This window comes from Mustela erminea, chromosome 3 (assembly GCF_009829155.1).
Source record: "Mustela erminea isolate mMusErm1 chromosome 3, mMusErm1.Pri, whole genome shotgun sequence".
Classification (NCBI taxonomy): domain Eukaryota; kingdom Metazoa; phylum Chordata; class Mammalia; order Carnivora; family Mustelidae; genus Mustela; species Mustela erminea.
The window spans coordinates 18,971,980-18,997,611 of NC_045616.1; the positions used below are offsets into that span (position 1 = coordinate 18,971,980).

Here is a 25,632-nt window from a genome sequence, read left to right on the forward strand (position 1 = left end):
TAGCTACTCACCTTCATCGAGTTTTTCTAAAGCCTGAACTTACTTCTTGGAAATAAGTTGGAAGAACCACGATGATGTTTTCTGCTCCCACTTTTATTTATTTTTTATTTTTTTTTAAATTTTATTTATTTATTTGACAGACAGAGATCACAAGTAGGCAGAGAGGCAGGCAGAGAGAGAGGAGGAAGCAGGCTCCCCGCTGAGCAGAGAGCCGTATGCAGGGCTTGATCCCAGAACCCTGGGACCATGACCTGAGCTGAAGGCAGAGGCTTTAACCCAATGAGCAACCCAGGCGCCCCTATCAACTTTTATTTCTTTAATAATTACAATAGAATGTGCAGTTGGCCTGAACAGGTGCGGAGGGGAGTAAGTGCACAAATGTGCAGGAGGGCCGCCACCTGCCTGACGCCTGCAGTGTGCGTTGCTCAGGTAAGAGAGCTTTGGTGATGGGTTGTGACAGGTTTTGGGAGCTCAGAATACGGAGGGGAGTAAGATGCTCTTACGGTATATAGTGCAAGAAGCTGATGAAACATTATGCATGCATATTTTCAGGAGACCTGCAAAAAAGTGCAAGAGAAGTACTAATTTCGTCTGTTCAGAGCTTTCCCCGATTAACAGTTCACACTGATCCTTCTCTTCTCGCGTGATGTTATTTCGAATACACACCACGTGCATAATGAAGAAGAAAGCTCAGGGTCCAGGGAGAAATGCCTTTCTATCAGTTGAGGTTCCTTAGAGGACTTCGTTAAGTTAGAATTAGTTGTCTTCTGCAAATTCTCACTGAAATGCTCTGCTTTGGTGGTGGTTTGTGTGCGGAATGGGTGCGTACTGTGAATCAGGTCTAATGGGGTGGTACAGACGCCTCTTGGGTCCAGCTGGCAATGTTCTTACCAATCTTACACAGAGTGGCTGCAACTCTTTGATAGTTCTAGCCGTACTAAATTTCACCAGGCTAGCCTTGGTTCCAGTGTCTCTACCCTGTCAGTGTATGGTTGAGTTGATGGTTTTCTTTTTGATGACATTTCTAGGCCGCAATGACTAATCATGGAGGCAATCAATGGAATGTGCATAGTACATTTGATTGGGTAGGATTACAGTAGCTGCATAATGGGACAGGGTATGTGTGATATCGAAGACCTCTGATTGAATTAAGCATCTGGGCAATTCCATCGAGTGTCTACTATGATGATCCACACGTCTACACTGACAAGCGGAAAACAGATTTGGTCATTAGGACTAGCTATCATTGTTAAGAAGCAAATCACGTTAATAGAATAAGTTTTATTCAGTAAGGTAAAAATAGAGAAGCTTTTTGAAGATGGGATGTGTTTGTTGCAAGCAAGCAAAGGTGAGAAAAATACAAAATCTCCTTGGAATTTTTGTAATATCAGAGCCTTATGTATAGAGCATTTCAGTGACTGTTAGTCTTCCTGTATGGTTTTCTTTGGCTGAAGACCTACTATGAAAGTTAAAGATTCAACAGTAGCTTCTTCTGTAAATGAGAAGTCAGAGAGAAAGTCAAATACTGGGAGGGAGAAAAAGAAACTCAAATACTGGAAGTATTCACACGGGAAATAAGATTAAATACAATCATTAAATTACATTAGTGGCAGAAAAAATAATCATTCATCACAATATATGGTTGTTTTATTACTTAAAAAATACATACCTGATAAAATCTTTCCCATTCTTTGCCATCGCCCCATCCGTTGGAGGAATTTTCTGTCCCCTGAAGGACAAAGGCCAGCAGTTGGTAGTAAGCAACAGCAAATGGCTGGGGAATGTCTTTTTAGCTGTAAGCTTAAGAAGTAAAACTCGCACAAGGCATGATTGTTGGGGCTCCTATGCTGTGGTTGTACTTTGGAACATTGTAACACAGATTTGCCAGAGGCCTGAGAATTAAACTTTCCCATTTGCTTTTAGAGGCACATTCTTATTTCGTACTTGGAAGTAATTACTTCCACTTTTCACACAGATTCCCTATTGTTGCCAGTTACAAAATTTCTGTTACCATGTTTTGATTACTATGTTTTAAGAAGAAAATGCCCAGATAGGAGAAAGCTTCAGCAAGGCATTATTTCCAGAGAAGGGGGGCTGTTCAACCTGGGTTGGCCAGGCTGGGAGCCAACATTATTAATTTTGAGGGAAGGTCCATTCCCCCCCCCAGACATCTATCGTTAGCAATTCTGATAGAGAGTCATTTATCTGAAGATTTATTTAAATGTTAAAAATAAAAACGATTGGTTGAAAAATGACCTTCTCTTTTAAAATAATCACAGATAACATTTATTGAGTGTTTAATGCACACTAAGTTTTGTAAACATTACTTTGTAGACACAGCAGCTGCCTCTCTTTGAGGAGTCCAACTAGACTAAAGCTTCATCTCCAGCCCTCTGGGATGGGTAATGTTTTTATTTCTGTTAAAAATAATTTTCAAAAAGGGTGGTGAAATAATGACTACCCTCAAACATAAAAAAAAGGAATGGGTGTTAAAGATGTTATCCTGCTCATTAATCGGCGAGAGAACCAGGCAGATGTTATAACTGACTCAAAAGAAAATCCAAAGAAGAAACATGTTTGTAGATCAGAACTCCTGAAGCGAATATACAAGCGGAGGCACACATGGTTTTTTCCACAGTCAGGGGTAAGGGAAGTCAACTCAGTTTCTACTTAACTGGACAAAATTTGCATGTCTTCAGACTGGAGCTGCAGAGTAGCTTCCTGGGGGGATATCCTCTAGAGAATGCATAGTTTTCTACCTGAGCACAACTTTTTCTCTCTGTTCCCATCTTACAGATGGGACAACCAAGGCTCAGAGAGGACAGGTTTGGGTACTCCCCATCAGTAGGGAAAAGCCCTGCATCCGGGGAGGCTAGTTAGATGATGTGGAATGAGCAAGTCCCTGAGAGATGCCCACACCTCCGGTACCTTGTGGAGAAGCTGACAGAATAAGGTGTAGGAGGACCGAAGCATGTTTGTGGCTGACACATTTCAGGTTTGAGCAAACAAGGCAAAGGATCCGAAAGGAAAGACAGTTCTTGTCCAGCATCTAGTTTCTGACAATGGGAACCCTTCTCCAAATGCATGATATTCTAACGAAAAAAAAAAAACAAAACCCATGCATGAACTCTGTGAATGGTCTTCAGAGCCATAGTCGCCGGTTTCCTGAGTATCACCTTCTAGGAAAGCCAGAGAAGGGGTACGGGAGGGGTTTATGTTGCAGAGAAAGAATGAGGTGTAACCCTGACCCCATGCTGGTTCCGGTGGGTGTGCGTTGGGTCACCACTGCTCTTCTGGCTCTAATGCAAGTCAAGATGGGTAACAAACTGTGTAGTAAACGATGTCATGTCATCAGTGCCTGGAAGGAAGCTAGGAAGAACAGGGAGATGACCGAGGCTCCTTGATCTGCTAGGGCTTCTCAAGGCTGGAGCGGCTGCTTAAATGGCTCCCCTGCCTGCTCCTCACCGGGATGGAGGAAGGTTGAGCCAACTCAGAGGAGGTGGTGAGAATAAAATAGCATAGTGACGTACTAACATCACCCAAGGATTAAGTGACAAACCTCACATCCAGGCACCAATTTATCTAATTCCAGATGGTATTCCTAACTCTCCCACTATGCCGTTGGCCGCGTTTACTCTGTTTCCTTTAAAAAGCCAGTTGCCAGAAGGTTCAGTGGCTTCTGAGAGTTGTCCTTCCTTCCGCGGCATCCTTTGGTGGGATCAGCATTGACTGTGATAGGGAACAGCCTTGACCGTGGGCTGTTTATTACTGCAGAAGAGGGCATTTCCATGGACCTGCCTGTAGAGTGTAAACTAAAAGTGGTTTCCAGGGCGCAAGGCCAGGAAATGTCCAGGATGGCATCGTGAGATACTGACAACTTCTGCAGTGTTTTGGGTCTTGTTGCTCATTCACTGCACCTTTAGCATCGTCGGGGAAAGGCAGGGGCTCCAAAGAAGCAGCAGAGTTGGAAGTCTTGGATATTGTCCCAGACCTTGAACTTCCTTAGCTTTGTCGTGTCTCCATTTTTCTCATTAATAAAACAAGGATGGTATCATCTGATCTGTGTAGCTTCTGTACCATTATTTACCTGAGAGAATTTAATGTGGAGAAAATGTTGCACACCTAAGAAGCGGTACTGTGGTCAGCTGCAGAAGTGCAGGCTCAGACAAAGTCTCTGGCCAGCAGAGAGGCGGAGGGAAGCTGAGGTCACCTGGATATTTGCTAATTCAGAATGAGCCCTCAAAAAAATAGTTGTGGTCCAAATGTGTGAGTGGGGATTTTTTTCCATCATAAGGGACCAAAATCCGAATTCCAGTGGTATCAAGTAAAAGAGGGCTGAGAAAAGAATTTTTTTTTGAATTACATATTTTAGGGTACTTTGCAAAGTTGATGGGGAGATATGATTTCAAGTGCAACTTGATCGCATGGTTTAAATGTCACACTCAGGACATGGTTCTCTCCTTTCCTGTCCTGTTTCTATGTCCATTTCCAGACTTCACTCGCTTTTCCTTCGGTTTTGTTCTCAAGCATGTTTTGCAGACCAGAGAGTGAAATGGCTCGTAGTCACTTTGGACTTACAAGGGGAGAGACTGACTTCCTCTACTGCTCCTGCAGAAGCCCTTATTTATCACTTGGGGGTGATAAATAAGCATCTCCACTTGGCTACTCAAGCCAACTTTTGGTTCTAAACCCACCCAAAGGGCTGGGATTGGAGGCACCCTTGTAGATGCCTTGTGGATGGAGAGAGTAGGAAGGAGCAGAGTCCACCAAGAGAAATACAGAGTACTCTTACCAGAGCGGAGTTGATAAGGCAGGAGTGGACACATTCTGGAGTATTTGTGATGGAAAGGATCTTGAATTATCCTAATCATCTAGCTATGGCAATCAACTCTGTGAAATTCAAAAAGTCCATGAATTAAAATATTCTTATTTTACTGGGGAGAATTTAGGGAGCTTGAAGTCTGGAGAAAAATTCCTTGGAATTAGAATAACAGTTCCATCAGAAATACTTTTTGAGGGGCACCTGGGTGGCTCAGTGGGTTAAAGCCTCTGCCTTTGGCTCAGGTCATGATCTCAGGGTCCTGGGATCGAGTCCTGCATCAGGCTCTCTGTTCAGCAGGGAGCTTGCTTCCTCCTCTCTCTCTGCCTGCCTCTCTGCCTACTTGTGATTTCTGTCTGTCAAATAGATAAATAAAATCTAAAAAAAAATACTTTTTGAGGGGGTTATAGAACGAGTATTTTTTTTTAAGTTGGATTTTTACAGTTTACTGGTCTAGTAGAATAATGGGGAGTTCTAGAGGTTGTGATACAAACTTGTCATTTACCTGTCCACACCTGATACTCTGAAATATGGAACTTAGGTTAAAAATAGTATGGACTTAGTTTATCCTTGTGTGTGTGTGTGTGTGTGTGTGTGTGTGTGTGTGTGTATGAGATTTTTGTGGTATTGTCTGTTTTATTCATTTATTCAGGAAGTATTTACAGAGCTGTATGTGCAAGGCACTGTATATTCCAGAAGAGATAATTTGGCCCTAATCTTGGTGTGTTTTCATATGTGTTTTCCTGATTTAAAAAATGATATGAATGATTTAAATAGTCAATTCACAAAAGATGAAATTTAGCAGGCATATGGGAAAGTGCTTGACCTCATTAGTAAATAGAGGAAAATCTAAATAAGATTCACTTTTGGCTCTTCATTTTGACAAAAAAAAAAAAACAAAAAACACAAACTCCCCAAACTTTGATAATATCAGTGGAGGCAATGGTGAATACGAATTATACAGTCATCACAGAGGGAAATGTTAAAATTTAAAATATACACAAAGAATTGCATAAAAGAATGCTCATTGTGATATTGTTTGTGATAGGAAAAAAAAGCTACAAATAAATTAAATTCTAGCAAGGGGAGGGTGCCTGGATGGCTCAGTTGGATAAGCATCTTCCTTCAGCTCAGGTTATGATCCTGGTTCCTGGAATCAAGTCCCACATTGGGCTCCTTGCTCAGCTGGAAGCCTGCTTCTCCCTCTCCTTCTATGGGCTGTCTCTCTCTCTCTCTCTCTCTCTCTCTGCCTCCCAATTAAAATAAATAAATAAATCTTAAAAAAAAAAAAGGATTCTAGCAAGGGAAGAATGATCAAAATGGTCAGAATGGCCACACACACAAAATTCCACACTTAGGAATGCTACACAGCCATGCAAAAGAATGAGGTCTATGTGCAACTATACTGAGAACAAGAAAATATGTTCTAATTTAATCTAACATGAATCCATAGATTGTATCTATATACAAATATGGGGATTTTTTTGAAGATTTTATTTATTTGTCAGCGAGAGAGACCAGAAGCAGGGGGAGGGGCAGAGGGAGAGGAAGAAGCAGGCTCCCCGCTGAACAGGGAGCCCAATGTGGGACTCAATCCCAGGACCCTGGGATCATGACCTGAGCCGAAAGTAGATGCTTAACTGACTGAGCCACCCACACATCTCTGACAAATACGTTTCTAAGTGCATGGAAGAAATTCTGAGAATATATACATCTAACCTATAACAGTATTTCTGCCATGGCCCCAGAGGACATGAGGAATGGAAATGACTGATGGGGTGTAGGGGCTTGGTGTTTATCTGAATGGTTTGAAGGGTTAACAACAATGTTCTCATTTACTGTTTGTCTCATTAAAATCTAACTAAATTTTTTAGCATTAATATTTTATTTTATTATTTTTTAAGCAATCTCTATGCCCATTGTGGGGTTGAAACTCATGACCTAAAGATTAAAAGTACCTGCTCTACCAGCTGAGCCAGCCAGGTGCCCCAAAATTTAAAAAAAAATTTTTTTTAAGATTTTTATTTATTTATTTTAGAGAGAAAGAACATGAGCAGGGGGAGGGGCAGAGGAAGAGGGAGAAAGAATCTCAAGCAGATTCTCCACAATGTAAAGAGCCTTACTCGGGATTTGATCCCAGGACCCTGGGATCATGGGCTGAGCCAAAGGAAGACCCTTAATCAAAAGAGCCACCCAAATGCCCCCAAAATAAAATTTTTTAATTGGAAAGAGATGTATAGCTATGACTTCAGTACATACTGACTTTACATAGCAGTCAATTTATTATTAACACTATATAAAGGACTTTATATTTTGATATAATTTTATTCTTTCTATAAATGTACTTATTGAATATAAGATTTTTGTTTTTTTGGGTTTTTTTAGATTATAATTTTTATCTTATAAATTTTAAGATTTTATTTATTGTGCATAAATTGACTACATGATGCATTTTGTAATTTTTAAAATTAGTTTCAGGGGTATAATTTCGTGCTCCATCTGTTGCTTATAACACCCAGTGGTCTCCTTAATGCCCATTACTTAGTTACCCCATCCAACACCTACCTCCCCTCCAACAACCCTCAGTTTGCTTTATAGAATTCAGCATCTCTTGAGGTGTGCCTTACCTCAATTTTTATCTTCTTTTCTTTTTTCTTCCCTTCCCCTATGTTCATCAATTTTGCTTCTAAAATTCCACATATGAGTGAAATCATATGGTGTTAGTCTTTCTCTGACTTATTTTGCTCAGCATAATACCCTTAGTTCCATCCATGTCATTGCAAATGTCAAGATTTTATTCTTTTTTGATGGCTGAATAATATTCCATTGTTTATATATACCACATCTTTTTTTTTTTTAAGATTTTATTTGTTTATTTGACACAGAGAGAGAGAGAGATCGCAAGTAGGCAGAGAGGAAGGCAGAGAAAGTGGGTGGGGAAGCAGGACCCCTGCTGAGCATGGAGCCCAATGTGGGACTTGATCCCAGGACTCTGGGATCATGACCCAAGCTGAAGGCAGAGGCTTAACCCACTGAGCAACCCAGGCACCCCTGCCACATCTTTTTTACCCATTTATCTGCTGATGGACATCTGGACTCATTCCATATTTGGGGTATTGTGGACATTGCTGCTATAAACATTGGGGTGCATGTACCCTTTTGAATCACTGTGCTTGTATCCTTCAAATAAATACCCAGTAATGCAATTGCTGGGTCATAGGGTAGCTCTATTTTTAACTTCTTGAGGAACCTCCATACTGTTTTCCAGAGTAGCTGCACCAGCTTGCATTCCCACCAACACGGTAAGGAGGTTCCGCTCTCTGTATCCTCACCAACATCTGTCGTTTCCTGACTTGTTAATTTTAGCCATTCTGACTGGTGTGAGGTGGTATTTCACTGTGGTTTGGATTTGTGTTTCCCTGATGCCTAGTGATGCTGAGCATTTTTTCGTGTGTCTGTTGGCCATTTGTGTATCTCCTTTGGAGAAATGTCTGTTCATGTCTTCTGCCCACATCTTGACTGAATTACTTCTTTTTCGGGTGATGAGTTTGATAAGTTCTTTAAAGATCGTAGATACTAGATTTTAAGATATCTAGTATCTTAAAGATACCCTTTATCTGATAAGATGTTTGCAGATATCTTCTCCCATTCTGTAGGTTGCCTTTTGGTTTTTGTTGACTGTTTCCTTTGCTGTGCAAAAGCTTTTTATTTTGATGAGGTCCCAATAGTTCATTTTTGCTATTGTCTCTCCTGCCTTTAGAGACATGTCTAGCAACAACTTGCTGTGGCCAAGGTCCAAGAGGTTACTGCCTCTGTTCTCCTTTAGGATTTTGATGGATTCTTGCTTCACATTTAAGTCTTTCATCCATTTTGAGTTTATTTTTGTGTGTGGTGTAAGAAAGTGGTCCCGTTTTATTCTTCCCCACGTGGCTGTCCAGTTTTATAAATATAACATTTTTATACTGTCGTCAGACCTGTGTCGAATAGGCTTGAAAAATTTTTGCTTTCCAACAGTAGCCCCACGTGACTGTTTACATTGTTTAGATTACAATTACATAAAAGTACACATTTTCTCCATTGTGCCAGCCACACGTCATGTGCTCAGCAGCCACATGTCGGCAGGACCCACCCTAGAGGTCTACACAGATAAGAACACCCTCTCATCGCAGAAAGTGTTATGAACCATGTGCGTCTCAGGGACCTCATTTTCCAGGTTCTCTGCCATTTTTTAAAACTCTGGGTTGCTTTCTGAAATTACCTCTGACTAAAGAAAGGTAGAAAAATCCATATATTTACATCCATCATCCTCTAACACTTCTGAAGTCAACTCGTGCCAAAATAAATCTTTCCCCAAAGCCTTGAAGAATTTAGTATTTGGATGCTTACATTTCCAGTAGTTTTGGTGTCACACCTTCCTTTAAAGTCGCCCTGGATTCCATAGGAGAGAAAAACTCTGGAGAGCACCACATTAGAGATGAGGTGTCATACTGGAGTTCATTTCACACCAGGAAGGCATTAGCCAATTTTCCCGGAACTTCATGAATGTGGAAGGCATCCTTCCCCCTGTGGGGGATTCGTCACCTTTGCTCTTGGGGCCCACGCTAGGGAGAACTTGAATTTTCAAGGAGTTGATTCACGTGCAGTCTCCCACTGGAGTTCTTGGATTTGTGAGTTTTTACTGTACATTTTCTAGGAGATTGTGTCTGCTGGACTGTAATGCTTCTGGGCACAGAGAGCAAATTTCTGGATTAATACCTTCAGCTCTAAGAATCCGCGGGCTAATGGGTGTAACCATGACTGATGGGGCCATGTCCAGGAAACAATGGCCATTTCTGAACCAGGAAGGAAGAGATTTAATACGCAGGCTAAAGGGCTTACGTAGCCGTTTGAAGGGTGGAGAGTGGGGAGGGGTGTAGATGAGGAAGGTTGCTTTCAGGAAATCTTGGGAAGGTCACCACCAGAGGACTTGGATATCTTGGCCTCCTAGAATTTGCTGGCAAACACTGGAGTCACCTGTCTACCTATGTCCACACTCCTGCCAGGAGCTGCTGTTGGAGAAATAAGGCTGCTTGCTTTTTCTTTCTCATCCCTTGAGATGGTGGATAACAGCCTGACACAGATGGAATCTCTCTGGACCCAGCCCTCTGGCCCGGAAGCGTGGGAAATGTAGTATGCACCCTTTTTGCTCCTGAAGGACAGGCGAGAGCCATGCAGGCAGGGAAGAGACAGAGTCCGACACAACACACCCAGCAGCCACGATCCCGCCCCATATCCCAGAGCACTGCCTCTGTGCATGCAGGAGTGGGAGCGGGTGGTAGTTTCTTCCAACCCTACATCAGAACGCATGTGTTTCTATGACCTCTTTTGTAAGTAACTGTGAATCCTTCAAATGAAAACCTAGAGACGTAGAGGCTTTCAAACACTCTCAAAGTTCGCTTAGTTCAACTGACCCCCAAACTTGTCGCCTGTTGGTGACACAGAGAAGTGTTCCAAAAATCTGGAATCTGGAGCCTTACCCAGAATGACAGAAGTGGGGTCTTTGTGGCAAGGTTGGGGCTGGGATTGGGGCACGCAGGGAAGTCCTGGGCTCCCCAGGCGTGGGTGGTGCTGATCACGTACCTGATCTCAGGCCAGCATTTTAGGAATCTAATTAGTACATTTCCCCCCGTTTTCTGGAAGGCTGTGCACATCTGTCTTAGAATGATGAGAATCTATCCTCTGTTATAGTTACACATTTTGGTTTTGGAATGGGAAAGAATAGCGAGATGCCAGTACCTAGTTATATCCTTGGGGATCCCTTTGGCTACAATTCACGAGATCAAATCATGAACCTGAGCATGGTCTCTGGGATGATGTAGACACCCCCAGAAGTGAAATGTTGATAAAAACCCTAAGGGTTGATAAAATTTCATTTTTCAGGGAGAAGACAAGGGAAGTAAAATATTTCGAAATTGCCTACATTAGTGATAAACATATGTTTTCTCCACTGTTGACAGACTGACCACCAATAAATATTATTTTGTCGCCTCAGGTAAAGGACGCACAAAGCACATACTGGGCTGATTACCTATTTTTAAAATAATATATATTTTAAGCTAAGGTCAGTTCTAAAGCATAACTTGAATTGGCAGAGGGCGCTCAGGGTACTAGGAGTGAGCAGGTCTTGGTGGCAATGATGAGGCAGGCACATTAAAAATTCTTTTGTTTTTGTGATTAATTGAACCTTCTCTGGGTCCATGAAATATGAACTGATTTCTAGTTTTTGTAAGGACTCTGGTTAATTTGTAGGGCGACTAAATATGTGATTTGCAGTATGTTCTTTATAATTGAAGGGGGAAGGGACTGACTTGGGAAAGAAAACAAAGGCTTGGTCTCTGTTTCACAGCCTAAATATATTTGCAAAGTCAGTGGTGCCGACTGGGATTTCTTGTGCTCTTATCTTTTCCCCCCTTAGCTTTTTATTTACTTTTTTTATGTTTTAAAAAGATTTTTAAATTTATTTGTCAGAGAGAGAAAGAAAGAGCACAAGCAGGGGAAGAAGCAAGCTCCTGGCTGAGCAAGGAGCCCAATGCGGGACTTGATCCCAAGACCTTGGAATCATGAGGTGCTTAACTGACTGAGCCAGCCAGGTGTCCCTATTTAGTTATTTTTTTAAAAAACTGTTTTACTGAGGTATAATTGATATGCCAAGAACTGTATGTATTTCATGTGTACCATTTCTTACACCTTCCCCTTGTGCCAAAATTTTAAAAAATGAATTTTTGCCAGAAGACTGGAGCCACGTAAAAGTCATTCAGCCAGGTAACTTCTGAAATCAGACTTGCCAGAGCAATAAACTTGATAAATGATGCTATTTACAATTTGGTGAAATTTCCTTTTATAAATCTGTATTAAGAATGGAAACTCTGTGAACTTTAAACATACATGGAAATTGGCTGGCTTTGCAGCATGGGCTGTTAGCCATTGGTATTTGAGGGTTTAAAAAACCAGTCATTTCCTCCAGTGTCAAATAAAAGAAAATTCTAGACAGTGATGTAAACATGGACATGAAGGGAAGGAGTTTGAACTCTACAGGAGAAAGAAATTATAGATGTAACTGACAACTCCATAGAATGTAGGCAGAAACAAAGTTGTAGAAGATGAATCAAATGGGTGGTGTTATCTGACTTCAGTTTCTGATCTCCAGATCCAAATTTGTCAGTCATCAAAGCTTGATTTTCAGACCTTACTGTCTGTTTGAGACAATGAAGAAGAAATTTTTGGCTGACTGGTCAGTGAAGACAATTGGATTAATCAAGGTATGCTTTGTGACTATGGTTGCAAAAATGCAACATGATTTTTAAAAAATCTTTGTATTAACTTTAAGAAGTGGTTCTTGTTTTGGGGGAAAGTCATTAACCCAGTCTGAAAATTTTCTTTGTAAGAATGGGCATATGTTCTAAAATTTCATACATGATTCAGGAAGTTCTCAGACGTTCTCTTTTGTCAATGATTAGAAAACAAGCAGTATTAATTGTTGAGATGAAACATAAGGCTTGACCCTGTCCCACCAGGAAAGGGGATTTTCCTTCTTAAAAATGACAAAAAGAAATGCTCTCAGATTTGATGGCAATACAGTATTTGTGTTGTGAATTCACATGCTTTTGCTATTTAAAAAAAAAAAAATCAAGGTCCTCATCTTTCTTAAAGGTACAAAATATTATTCATCAGTTTTGACTTTGGGGTTAGGAATCCTCTGAAGTTTTGCATCTTGGCACACAGAGCCACTCCTGCGATCCTCAGGTGGTGGTTCTTAGGTGTTCATGTGCCTGGTAACAAACTGAGGAGGTGGTTTTGATGACAGATTTGTGGGTCCAGGCCCTCGGTGAGTCTGACGTGTAAGGTTTACAGTAGGGTCAACTGTCTGTGTTTTCACAGGTGCTCTGGGCAGTTTTCATGCTCCTCTGACCACATTCTGAATCACAGTGATTGGAAACCACCAGATCTTTGGTTCCTCTCCCTACCCGCCCAAATTCTCTTTTTTCATTTTCCTCTAGAACTCTGTTTCTTTTAGATTTTAATGTGTCTCTATGTGTCTGTGAATAGAATTTTTCTCTTTTTTCTTCTGCTTTATTCTTTATTTGTTAATATAATCCTTCAATTGTGTTACTCACTTTCTCTTCCTTGATTTGACTTTTTAAAAAAGATTTGTTCATTATAGACAGAGTGAGAGCATGAGCGGGAGGGGCAGAAGGAGAGAGAGAACCTCAAGCAGACTCCACATTGAACTTGGAGCCTGACATGGGGCTTGATCTCACCAGCCCAAGATCAAGACCTGAGCCAAAATCGAGAGTTGGACACTCAACTGACTGAGCCATCCAGGTGCCCCTTCTTTGATTTTCCTTTAACAGAACTGAAACATAGGGTTTATAATGAATTATACTTATTAAATACATGCCAGTTTATCGGGTTTTTGTTAACTTACAGCACACATGGGTAAAGCGTTTTATATTTCACTTTCTTTAAGTGTGACAAATATAAGCTGTTTTTGTTGTTGTTGTTGTTTTACCAATGTGTTCCTATCTTTGTTTTCTTCCTGCTTTACCTGGTGCCTCAAGGAGCTGTAGATGAGGAATTACTGAAGAGAGAACCCAGGTGAGTAAGAATTCGAGATACCCATGCAGTAGGCTGGAGGCTGGGCAATCATCCTTCAGAATTCGTTCCCGAGGACGCTGGGCACGTCTGCTGATAAGGGACAGAATTCCCCTCATCAGAGACAAAGATAAAAAACAAAGTTTCCTTTGAAAGATTGGTCAGTTCTTTCAAAAGAAATCAGATCACTATCTTGTTAAAAAAGGAAAATCAGTCAACTATAGTCTGTCTATAAAACAAAATCAAAATATAAACTACCTACCTCAATATTTGGTACGGAATGGACTGCCAGTAAATGTGGGATGAGAAACTCCTGGCAATTGTTATTTCTGATGTTTTTGAAAATATACCAAATATTAGGTAGAGATTTAATGTATGCTGTATATATGATATAATTGCATGCCTGACGTGTCGGCAGAGCCCAGTGGTTCAGAGCTATGGGGTGTCTATCCACCACATGGGGCTCGAACTCAAGAGCCCAAGGTCAAGAGTTGCGTGCTCTTCTGACTGAACCAGCTAGGAACCTCCAGCTGGCCCTGATTTAAAACCCAGAGGGGCCACTGTGTAATGAATGGTAGACTGGAACAAGTTACCAAGTCTCTCTCAATCTGTTTGTTTTTTCCCCCCATCTGGGTAATGTGGATAACAGCAGTAGTTCCATCATTGATGTTTTTGGAGGACTCAGTGTGATGTGCAGGTCAAGCATTTAGCACTCTGCCTGACACAGAGCCGTGTTAGATGACCGGAATGATCTCTATTCTTCCTGAACACAGACCATTTGTTAGTTCCCGGGAGGCGTGTGCTAAGGAAAGCAAACTATCACCTTTTACTGTCCTACTCACTGTTGCATCTCATTTATAAAAGATCAGTGACCCAAATATTGTTTACAGCGCTTAGAATGTCCAAGCAAAACCATCAGCTGACTACAATATCGTCAAGCGTTTGCTGCGTTAACCAACATACATGGCACATACCTCTCAATGGTGTAACTTGCAGCAAGGACACTCATCTCTCAGTGCTGAGGACATGGGCTCCTCAACTGCTCCTTGCCATGTGGTCTTGGGTGAGTCCCTCAAAATTCTAAGCATCAGCTTTTTTTTTTTTTTTCCCCAAAATGAGGACAGAACTCTGTGGTATAAGGTTGTTGAAAAGATTGAGATAGGGAGTGAGCAGGCTTAGCCTGCAGAAGGCAGAACAGACCTCTCTCGTGCCTTCTGCCACAGTGCTGGGAACTCACAGTTGGTGGGGCAAGAACAGGTCTCTGCCTCCCAGTCAGAACCACTGAACACTTCGCCTCCCTAGTGACTCAACCATGGGGGGATGGCTGCTCCAAGCTAGACCAGTCAGACTCGCTTCTCATCTTTCATAGGGACATAGAGACTCTTGTTAGTTGGTCTTGAGTTCTAGAGGGGAGATGTCAGTGGTCAGCAGGAATGTACTCACTTCTTTTTCACCACTGGTGCTACTTTTTACTAGTGCAAAGAAAACCACTGGGTAGAGAAAGGACAAATAAAGGCAATGCTTAGGGGTGCCTTGGTGGCTCAGTGGGTTAAAGCTTCTGCCTTCAGCTCAGGTCACGGTCCTGGGGTCCTGGGTTGGAGCCTGCTATGCTCAGCAGGGAGCCTGCTTCCTCTTCTCTCTCCCTGCCTGCCTCTCTGCCTACTTGTGATCTCTGTCTGTCAAATAAATAAATAAAAGCTTTAATAAATAAATAAATAAAGGCAATGTTCAGAGAAAAATAGCAATGAGAGCCTTCTTCAGCTAGAATTTGATGAGACTTGTAGCAGCTCGGGAGCACCCACTTCTTGGGCTGCATCCCTTACAAGATCCTACTCTCTAATGCCTGCCTTTGGGTATTACTGATACTTTCCAAAAACTTTGTTTCTTTTCTTTCTTTCTTTCTTTTTTTTTTTTTTTTTTTTTAAGTAGGCACCCAACGTGGTGCTGGAACTCATGATCCCGAGATCAAGATTCACGTGCTCTATTGGGGTGCCTGGGTGGCTTAGTCAGCTGAGACCCTGATCAGGTCATGATCTCAGAGTTGTGAGATGGAGCACCATGTTGGGCTCTGCGCTCAGTGGGGAGTCTCCTTGGGGCCTCCCTCTCCCTCCCCCTCTGCCCCCTCCTGCTGCGCTCTTTTCTCTCTCTCTCTCTCAAATAAATAAATAAGTCTTAAACAAAACAAAACAAAATAAAAACAGAGTCACACGCTCTATTGACTGAACACGCCAGGTGTCCCCCCAAAATTTGTTTTTGCTAAGCTAGCTTAGCTGTATTTTTCTCTGTTGCAACCACATGATTGACTTGTGAACACAAGCACACAGCAAATGCTGGTTTCCCTTTCATTTACTTGAAGTTTCTTGAAATCCTAATCAGGGGTTTCCAAAGCACCTGTGATACTGTGGCCCCCTTCTTCTATTGATATGGGAACTGAGGCTCAGAAATGTGTTTGAATGGCACAGTCAGTATTATATGAAAGCTAGAAGAGTCGAAAGTATTTACTTACCAAGTTGCATGGCAGAAGAAACAGGTGTGTGTATGTGTGTGTGCGCCTGCATGAGTTTGGGGGGCAGTGGTTTATCTCTTTCACACTATCTGAAATTTTGTTTACATGACCTGCGCAGACACATTTCAGGCTTTTGAACAGAGGCAGAATGCCTCATTTGGGATTACTGCCTCTTTTGTTATTTGCCAGTAAGCAAGTTGAACCTCTTATCTTCCGTGGAAATACTCAATGGAAGTACATTTAGAGTTTTGTAACTATAAATGGAATTAATTATGAGCTTCAGAATTTCTGATGAATTCATAAAGATAAGCCCCTTTACATTAAGCGATTTCATTAATTAGAATCAGAATCGCTGAGAAGTCTCTTTTCTATTTTCAGGTTTCCAAACATTGGAGGCAAAATCTGTAAGAGATAATCCTGTTTACCATGAAACCCCAAAACATAAACAAATGGGGAAAGCATTCTTGAGACTTCAAGATGTTCAGCTTTCTTGAATTGAAAGAAATAGGTCTGCAAACATTCCTGGCTATATGGAACTTTTTCTTTCTTTAACATTTGTTTTATTTTTTACACTTTCCTTTCTATAGTAATATTTGGAGAGACCCCTGGATGGCTCAGCAGGTTAAGCCTCTGCCTTCGGCTCAGGTCATGATCCCAGGGTCCTAGGATCGAGCCCCTGCAGTGGGCTCCCTGCTCAGCTGGGATTTTAAGATCTTAAGATATTTTGGGAGTCCGCTTCTCCCTCCCCCTCTGCCCCTGACCCCCTACTTCTGCTCTCATTCTCTTTCTCTCTGTCAAGCAAATAAATCAAATCTTTTAAAGGGTTGGGGGGCACTGGGGATTAGATAATTTCTGTGGACTCGAAAAATACATACTCTGCTTTTACGAAATTTTTAACTGAAGTTTACCTAATGATGTTTCTGACTCAAAATTTGTATGTCCAGTGGTCCTTGACCTCAGATGCACGTGAGAATATCTGAGAGTTTTAAACACTCCCAATGCCTCAGGTTGTGCCCCAAGCAAATGAAATTGTTATCTCTGGGGTTGATGGGCACACACCGTGACATGAAATAGCCATAGTTACAGAGAAGTACTTTATTTTATTATGTCAGTTGCATTTAAGATCAGTTTCCTCGGGGCGCCTGGGTGGCTCAGTGGATTGGGCCACTGCCTCCGGCTCAGGTCATGATCTCAGGGTCCTAGGATCGAGCTCCGCATCAGGCTCTCTGCTCAGCGGGAGCCTGCTTCCCTCTCTCTCTCTGCCTGCCTCTCAGCCTACTTGTGATCTCTCTCTGTCAAATAAATAAATAAATAAATAGATAAATAAATAAATATCTTTATTTAAAAAAAAAAGATCAGTTTCCTCAAAGCTTATCAGTTTTGTATTTCTTTGGGAGTCAGTTCCTCCCTGTTCAGCCTCCCTAACCACAATCACGAAAGTCAGATAGTTCTAATTTCAGTAGGAGAAACAGAATTGGTCTATCATCATCGAGCTAAAAAACGAAGAGGCTGTGAAGGAAAATCATCAGACGTGATACCATGTTTAAAAATTAGTAGCATTCAGAGGCACCTGGGTGGCTCAGTTGGTGAAATGTATGCCTTTGGCGCAGGTCATGATCCCAGGGTCTGGGGATCGAACCCCGAATCGGGCTCCCTGCTCAGCTGGGATTTTGCTTCTCCCTCTCCCTCTGCCTTCTGCTCCCCCTGCTTATACTCTCTCTCTTGCCTTAACTACCTCCATTTTTTTTTTTTGCCTTAGTCTGTACTCTTTAATGGGTTAGTCCTTCTTTCCAGCTTACCACTTCACTCAGGCAAAAGGCCCGGCAGACAAAATATCTTATAATGGGAACTGAATCTCCCCCCTCAAGCAATGAGGACTGCCATGATGCCAGCAAGACCCCGCGTGACTGACCCCAAGACAGTGATAGACCTGACCTCCACTTTGCACCTGTACTTACCTCCTGACCTTTGTCCCATATTGTCCTTACATAAACCTAGAGGTACTTTCTTCCCTTTGGAGCTAGTTTTTGGCACACCATAGTCCTCTCTTCCCAATGTTGACCTCACGGAAATAAATTCCTTTCTTGGTTTACCACTACTTATCTCTCTGCCTCTGAATTTCTTAGTGGTGAGCATCTAAACCTGGTCCATTTGGGATCCGTGGAGCTCAGGTGCTCTTACTCCCTTGGCCTCTGGTAACACCAGTAAGCTGTTATAATCACATTTTCTGTGTACTATCATGTGAAGAAGGTTGGGGAGCATCTCATTTGAACCTTAGAGTAACACTGTAAGGCAACCATTTGTTTTTTGAATTTTATAGATGAAGTATTTTAAATCTTTGGGAATTAAGGATTGTATTAAAATCACAGGGTAATTCACAGAACTAGTATTTGGATCCTACTGTTCTTTTATTGCAGCTTCTGAAGTGTGTTAGAATGCAGAATGTGGAAACGTCTTATGGAGTGGTGCACCCAAAGCACGGGGGAGAACCGGACGTTGGGGGAGAAGCAGACATTGATTGTGGTCTAGTGAGATCTGGGAAGGCTTCCTGGAAAGTTTGCCATTTGCGCTGGACCTTCAAGAACGTGTGGATTTCTGGAGGTAAAAATAGGGTGTTATCCTAGGTTTATGTAATAAATAGTAATCAATTTTTAAAAATATTTTATTTATTTGTTTGACAGAGAGATGGAAATAGCAACAGAGAGCAAGAATGGGAAGGAGAGGGAGAAGCAGACTCTGCACCGAGCAGGGATCTTGATGTGGGACTAGATCCCAGGACCCTGAGATCATGACCTGAGCCACCCAGGCATCCCAGTGGTGATCTATTTGGCTATAAAACAAAACATCCTAATGGAGCTTATCTCTCCTGGATCCATAGTAGAATCATTTGGGAGGCTTTCGAAATATATTGGTCCTAGAACCCCACCCTAGACCATTAAATCAGAGTTTGGGATAGGACCCACTGGGATGGTGTGGAAGAAAATAAAGCTGGTTTGGGGTTCAATTGCCAAGAATATAGAATGTGAGGCTTATTTGATTTATTACTTGGGTAATGGCAGGCCAGGGAAGGCTTCTAAACAGGACAGTGATAAAGCAATCGGCTTACAAGCTCTGTCCAACTCCCGGCCATCTCCTGTTTTGTTACATATTTAGAAAATACCAAGAATTCTCAATGGAAGTGGTTTTAAATTCAGGAGCAGATCAGGATTCTCCAGGAAGGCTTTTCAATTACGCCTTCTTTCTCTGGTTCTGGGATTATGCCAGAGTCTTGAGGAAGCCTGGATAGTTTCACGAGCTGTATTCAAAAACCATGCCTTCTCTGGCCTACCCCAGTTTTAATACATCCAAATAAAGGATACAGAATGAGCAGTTAGGGAACAGTCTATAAGACCACCCTCCCTTCTGACACCATCCAGATTGTAAGGGCCCAAGAGTACCTAAGTTCCAGGGGTCCCATATGGACCAGGTTGGGCCACTTACCACTCGTAAATCCAGCGGCGGAGAGACACAGTGGTGGGTGAAACAAGTGAGGTATTTATTTCAGTGAAGCCAACGCCAGGAAGACAGAGGAGTAGTGTCCCAAGAATTATGTCCAGAGTGGAAAATACCTCTAGGTTTTTATAAGGAAAATATGGGACAAAGATGGGTGGTCTGTGCAGCTAGGTAGTAAAGGTCAGGTCAATAATTGTCTTGGGGGGTCAGTTACGTGGTGCATCATAGGTGTCATGGCGGCCCTTATTGCTTGAGGGATTAGCTTTGGTCCCCATCGTGGCATGCTTTGCCTGTTGGGTGTTTTGCCTGAGTTAAAAGATAAGCTGGAAAGGGGCACCTGGGTGGCTCAGTGGGTTAAGCATCGGCATCTTTTGATCATCTGATGATCAGGTCATGATCTCAGGGTCCTGGGATCGAGCCCCGCATCGGGCTCTCCGCTCAGCAGGGAGCCTGCTTCCTCCTCTCTCTCTCTCTGCCTACTTGTGATCTCTCTCTGTCAAATAAATAAATAAAATCTTTAAAAAAAAAAAAAAGATAAGCTGGAAGGAAGGACATAATCTGTTAGTAAGTACAGACCAAGATCAAAATGGAGGTAGTTAAGGGAACAACTGGGTCCTCATTCAAGAACTCACAGACATCTGTTAGAGCCACCGTTCTGTTTTATTACAGTGAAAGATCACAGTCACCTGAGTGGAGAGATGCATGAGGCCAAGTCCAGGAGAGTTCCAAACAGGGAGCTTCTGACCTCCCCCTCCCAGGGGACCTCTGAGGGGAGCCCCACTCCTGTGGCATCAGGAGGGTGGAACAAAGACCTCAGTGGTTTTCTGCCTCTCTCTGTCTTCCTGCTGCTTGGCCCCGATGTGACTGTGACGGTATCCAGAAGTCTAGAGCAGGGTAAACAAAGCTGCAGTTTTGTGATACATGGATACAGAGGGGGCTCTTCAGTGCACCCCAGAGAACCCAATAGATTTTGGAGAGGGAGGCATTTGCGAAAGTGGCTCCAGGAAGTTGTGAACTCCTGGGATCATTCCCAAGCTACTCATGGGAGTACCTGACCTTGAGCCGTAAATTTTACAAACTGAATTATGGAACAGACCACCGCCCAGGACCCAGATGGGTCACTGCATGGCAGACATGAAGATCTGAAGAGCATCCCAGACGCTTTGAGAATGGAGCTGCCTAAGGAAGTCTGATTAAATTCGAGGCTTGAATCCCCCCAAGTTGTTTGCTGCCTAAAACCAAAACGTTGACATTTTCCCTGGGATTTAAGTAAGAGACAGTCTTATCATAGTCAAGATCACTTGGCATAGAAACAGGAAAATCTCGGCTCACGTGGGAACAGATGATCAAAAGATGCCGATGCCTGGGTGACTCAGATGATGAAATTATCCACATCAACGTTGAGGTAGCTGTTAGAAAAATGCTCCAGTAAGGAAGGGTGAAGACTCTCCAAAGGAACGAACATGTAGAAAGTCTGAGCAAGTAGAAGGTACAGTTAAGAACCAAGTGAAAATTTAAAACTGAAAAATAACAGTAACCAAAGGTGAAAACATGTTGGAACTGTAGCAGAATGGAGAGGGCGGGGAGAAGAACAGTGGGGAAGGTAGAGAAAATTATCCCCTGGGGACAACAGAGAGAAATGCTACTTAGAAACGAAAAAAGCCTTCCTGCAAGGCTCAGTCGGTTAACCATCTGCCTCTTGGTTTCAGCTCAGGTCATGCTTGCAGGGTTGTGAGATCGAGGTCCCACATCACACTTCACACTCAGCACAGTGTCTCCTTGAGTTCCTTCTCCTTCTCTCTCTGTGTCCCCCCTGCGTTCTCTCTCTCTCAAATAAATAGAGAAAAAAGGGAAGAAAACAAAAAAGAAGAGAGTCTTGGGGAGCTATAGTGGAAAAAAATCCTGTGACCCGATTTTAAGGCTTACGCTAAAGCTTCAGTATAAAGATAGCGTGGTATTTATGAAGGGATAGACTAATGGAACAAAACAGAAAGTCCAACAGTAGACATTTATACAAATATGGCTAATATTTCTTTGACAGAGGGGCCAAAGCAAGTCAACAGAAAGTGGGATCTTGGTGTTGGACCTCTGTATGCAAAAACCAAAACCAAAAATACTTTTAATTGAAACTACACATTTTATTAAAAAGTTGACACAGAATGGGTAAGTGCAAAATATAAAACCATACCATGTTTCAAAGAAAACATTAGAAATCTTTAGGACGTGATTTAGATGAGGTTCTTAAGATATGATGTCAGAAACAGATCCATAAAATTAAAAAAAAAGAGGATAAATTGGAATTGATCAAACTTAAAAATGCTTGTTTTATAAATAAAAAGTGTTAAGAGAATGAAAAGACAGGCTACAGACTGGGAGGAAGTATTTTCAAATCACATACCCAGTGAACAGCTTGTACAGAGTATATAAAGAACACTCCAAACCCAACAGTAAGAAAACAAACAACCCAGCTTAAAAGTGGGTCCGAGAGTGGAACAGACACTACACTGAGGAGTAAATGTGGGTGGGAAGCAAACATAGGAAGAGATATCCAACATCATGAACCTTTGCGGAGACAAAGTGAAGTCATGGCATACCTGTTGCAGGACTGAACTAAAGAAAAATACTGATGAACTCAAGTCCTCATGAGGATGTGAAGTAAGTAGAGTGGAAAATGGTTGGGAAGCTCCTTTTAGAGTTGAACATACCCAGAAATCCTTTTCTTGGCTTATTTCTCAAGTGAACTGGAAACTGCTTGTTCACACGAGAACGTATACATGAATATTTATAGAAGCTCTCTTTGTAATCGCTAATAACTGGAAACAACCCAAATGTCCTTCATTGGGTGAATGGGTAACCGCACCATGGTGCGTTCCTATAATGGAACCCTGAATATCTCAGCAATAAACAGGAAGAAATGGTTGATGCACCCAAGAACTTGGATCGATTTCAAAGATGTTTCGCTTGGTGAAAAAAAGCACATCTCAAAAAGTTACCGACTGTATGATTTCATTTCTTTGACATTCTCAAAAAGACAGCATTCTAGTGATAGAGGACAGGATAGTGGTGTGTGTGTGTGTTGGGATGGAGAGCCTGTGAGGATATAAAAGGACAGCATGGAGAGGTTTTGGGGTGATGGCATTTTTCTGTTCCTGTACTTTTTCTTTTTTTCACACTTTGACGAGATAGGGTAAGTCAGTTTCAATGATGAGTCCAGAAGTCAGAGTTTATACTAGAAGTAGGGCATAGGTTTTCCTTTCTTAACCTTCCAAAAATCAGATAAATGGAGTGAAACCTGCAGACGTCAGGAAGAAAATGACCTTTGTCTATTAGGGGGATACTATCCATGGTATCTTAGGTTGGGGGTTGGCAGCCGATAGCCTCAGGTCAAATCCTGTATGATACCTGTTTTCATGTAGCACGAGAACAAAGAATGGCTTTTAACACAGTTCAGTGGTGAATCAACACCAAACCAAAACATTTTGTGCCACGTAAATAGTCTATGATGTTCCAGTTTCAGCATCCATAAAGAAAGTTTTGTTGGAACATAGCCATACTTATTCACTTACATATTGTCTAGGGCTGCTTCTGAGCTATTGGGCAGAGCTGAGGATCTGCAACAGAGACAGTATGATCCGCAAAGCCTAAACTATTTATTCTCTGGCCCTTTATGGAAGAAGTTTGCCAATGCTTATTTTAGAATATTCCTTAGACAACTCACGTAGTTTTATTTCTTAGCAGAGTCCTAAGGAGATGATTAGTACTTTGGTTCCATGAATACGTTTTGACAATTTCTTTTTGAAAATTAATTCTTCTTATATAAACAATGTTTACCTTTAAAAAATCCATAATACTCCAGGTATTGTCCCTTTTTTTTTCCTTCCAGGTTTCTGGTCTGTGGGGCACCTGGCTTGCTCAGTTGGTGGAGCGCATGACTCTGGATCTTGGGGTCGTGAGTTCGAGCCCCATGTTGGGTGTGGAGATGACTTAAAAAAATTCAGATCTGATAATTGATCAAGGAAAGAATGTTAAAAAGAGTGCCCCTTCACTGACATGAAAGGCGTTATCATTTTTATTACCTGTGGGCTGTTCATAGAATCTCTGTATTAGGAGTTAATGATAGCATCTCCTTCATGGGTGATGGTTTGTGAAACCAGCAGTTATCGGAGATAAACACTGAAGAGTCTGATTTACTTGTTCATGAGCATACCATAAAATCTTCAGTTAAATCACATTTTATGACTATGGCCTCCAAGTTTTTAAATATAGCCTTTTGATCACTTCATAGTTGTAAAGGCTGACTTTCTTTTTCCTCGTTGGCAGTGAGTAATTTATAACGTCTGTTAAGTGAACAATATTTACCAAGTGCTATCAAACAAGATAAAGATATATTTCACTGTGTCTTTATAGCAGTGTAGATAGCTCGAGAAAATATATTCACTGCTTAGGATTTCACTACATGACATTAGAGTTCTATGAAGTATAAATCTGAAACAATTTTACTCTCTTACCTCTATTTATTCCTTGCTTAGTGCATTCCTAAGGCCATTTTGGATGTCTTCTTTGAAGAGGGAAAAAAAAAAGTGCTACCTCAAAATACAGTTTTCTTTAAATGCAGCCTAAATGACTGTATCCCCTATGTTGGGGGGCTTATTTGCCAATCACATGGAATATATTGAATCATGCCATGACTTATATTCACGATGTCAAAGACTGTGTAAAATAATAACTTGTATATTTGTGGCAGTTTCATAATTGAGTGTAATCATGGGCATGGACTATATTGCAAAAACAGCAAAATATCAATTATAATTTATAGCTCTCCAAACATGTTCATATACGTGATCTCAGTTGATGATAATAGCTCAATATGACATATACAGGGAGGTAGAATCATCTTTATCCTACAAAGGAGGAAAACAAGGCTCAAGTAGGCTGAGCCCCTTCTCCCAAATGACACAGTTGATGAGCGGATCTTCCAATTCCCAGTTCAGAGATTGTTCTGCTGACTGTGCTTGCTACTTACTAAGTAAAAGATCCCTTCTCAGATACATGGTAACGTTATTTCTAAACTAAGGACTTACTTCTATACCTGAAGGCGGGAGCACAATTCTTTTGCTTAAGCATTGCTATTCCCTTTGCCCTCCCCGTCCTCCTCGGTCTCTAGATCTCAGCTCTGTAATGGAGTTGACTTATGTGTAATTTGCTGTCTGAATTTGGTTCAGAAAATACTAAATGAAAGTGTTCTGTGGAGACTGGAAACATTACCCCCCCCCCCCCCCCCCCCCGCACACACACACACACTGTGGAGTCTGAACAAATTGCTTGGGGAGTGTCTGTTTATGCAGTGTGGTTAGGACTGTTTCTGTATTGATCTTTCTTCAGCATTACTAAACCTCAGACAGTATGAACACCCCTGTAGTTTTGCTTAACACTGGAGGTAGGATAGAATTTTGCAAGTGACCGATGTAATTAGCCTCATAGAATGTATTAAGGTGGGAAATAAACTTTCTTACCCAACAATCTGCAAATATTAGATAAATGGGGTGGCATCTGTGACCTCGGATCTATATTAACAGTGGTTTTAAACACACCAACTGTGGGCGCATGGGTGGCTCAGTAGGTGAAAACCTCTGCCTTTGGCTCAGGACATGATCTCAGGGTCTCTGACACCGGGCTCTCTGCTCAGCAGGGAGTCTGCTTCCCCCCACCCCCGACCCTCCCTGCCTCTCCACCTACTTGTGATCTCTGTCTGTTAAATAAATAAATAAAATCTTTTTTTTTTTTAAGATTATTTATTTATTTATTTGACAGAGAGAGATCACAAGTAGATGGAGAGGCAGGCAGAGAGAGAGGAGGAAGCAGGCTCCCCGCTGAGCAGAGAGCCCGATGTGGGGCTCGATCCCAGGACCCTAAGATCATGACCTGAGCCGAAGCAGGGGCTTAACCCACTGAACCACCCAGGCGCCCCTAAATAAATAAAATCTTTAAAAAAAAAAAAAAGAATTAGACACACCAACTCAGCTCTTGGTGCATAAAACCAGCCAGCCTTGCCCTCTGCTGTTTTCTGTGAGGCCACGCTAGTGATCCCAGGTGTGTTAGCTGGTACCTGTGGCTGAAGATGCCTGCAGAAAAAGAATGTGTGTTGGGGAGAATCCTTGTGCTCACACTTCCTCAGAATGGTGCT

At 41.9% G+C, this 25,632-nt stretch overlaps 1 long non-coding RNA gene across 1 annotated transcript; it reads left to right on the forward strand.

Moving 5' to 3' along the window:
• The first annotated feature begins 13,147 nt into the window (after positions 1–13,147).
• Positions 13,148–23,371, forward strand: LOC116585560. The gene is made up of 5 exons (XR_004283691.1): positions 13,148–13,180; positions 13,417–13,453; positions 14,341–14,513; positions 18,374–18,557; positions 23,332–23,371. It is a non-coding gene; the product is annotated as an uncharacterized LOC116585560 (long non-coding RNA).
• The last annotated feature ends 2,261 nt before the right edge of the window (positions 23,372–25,632 follow it).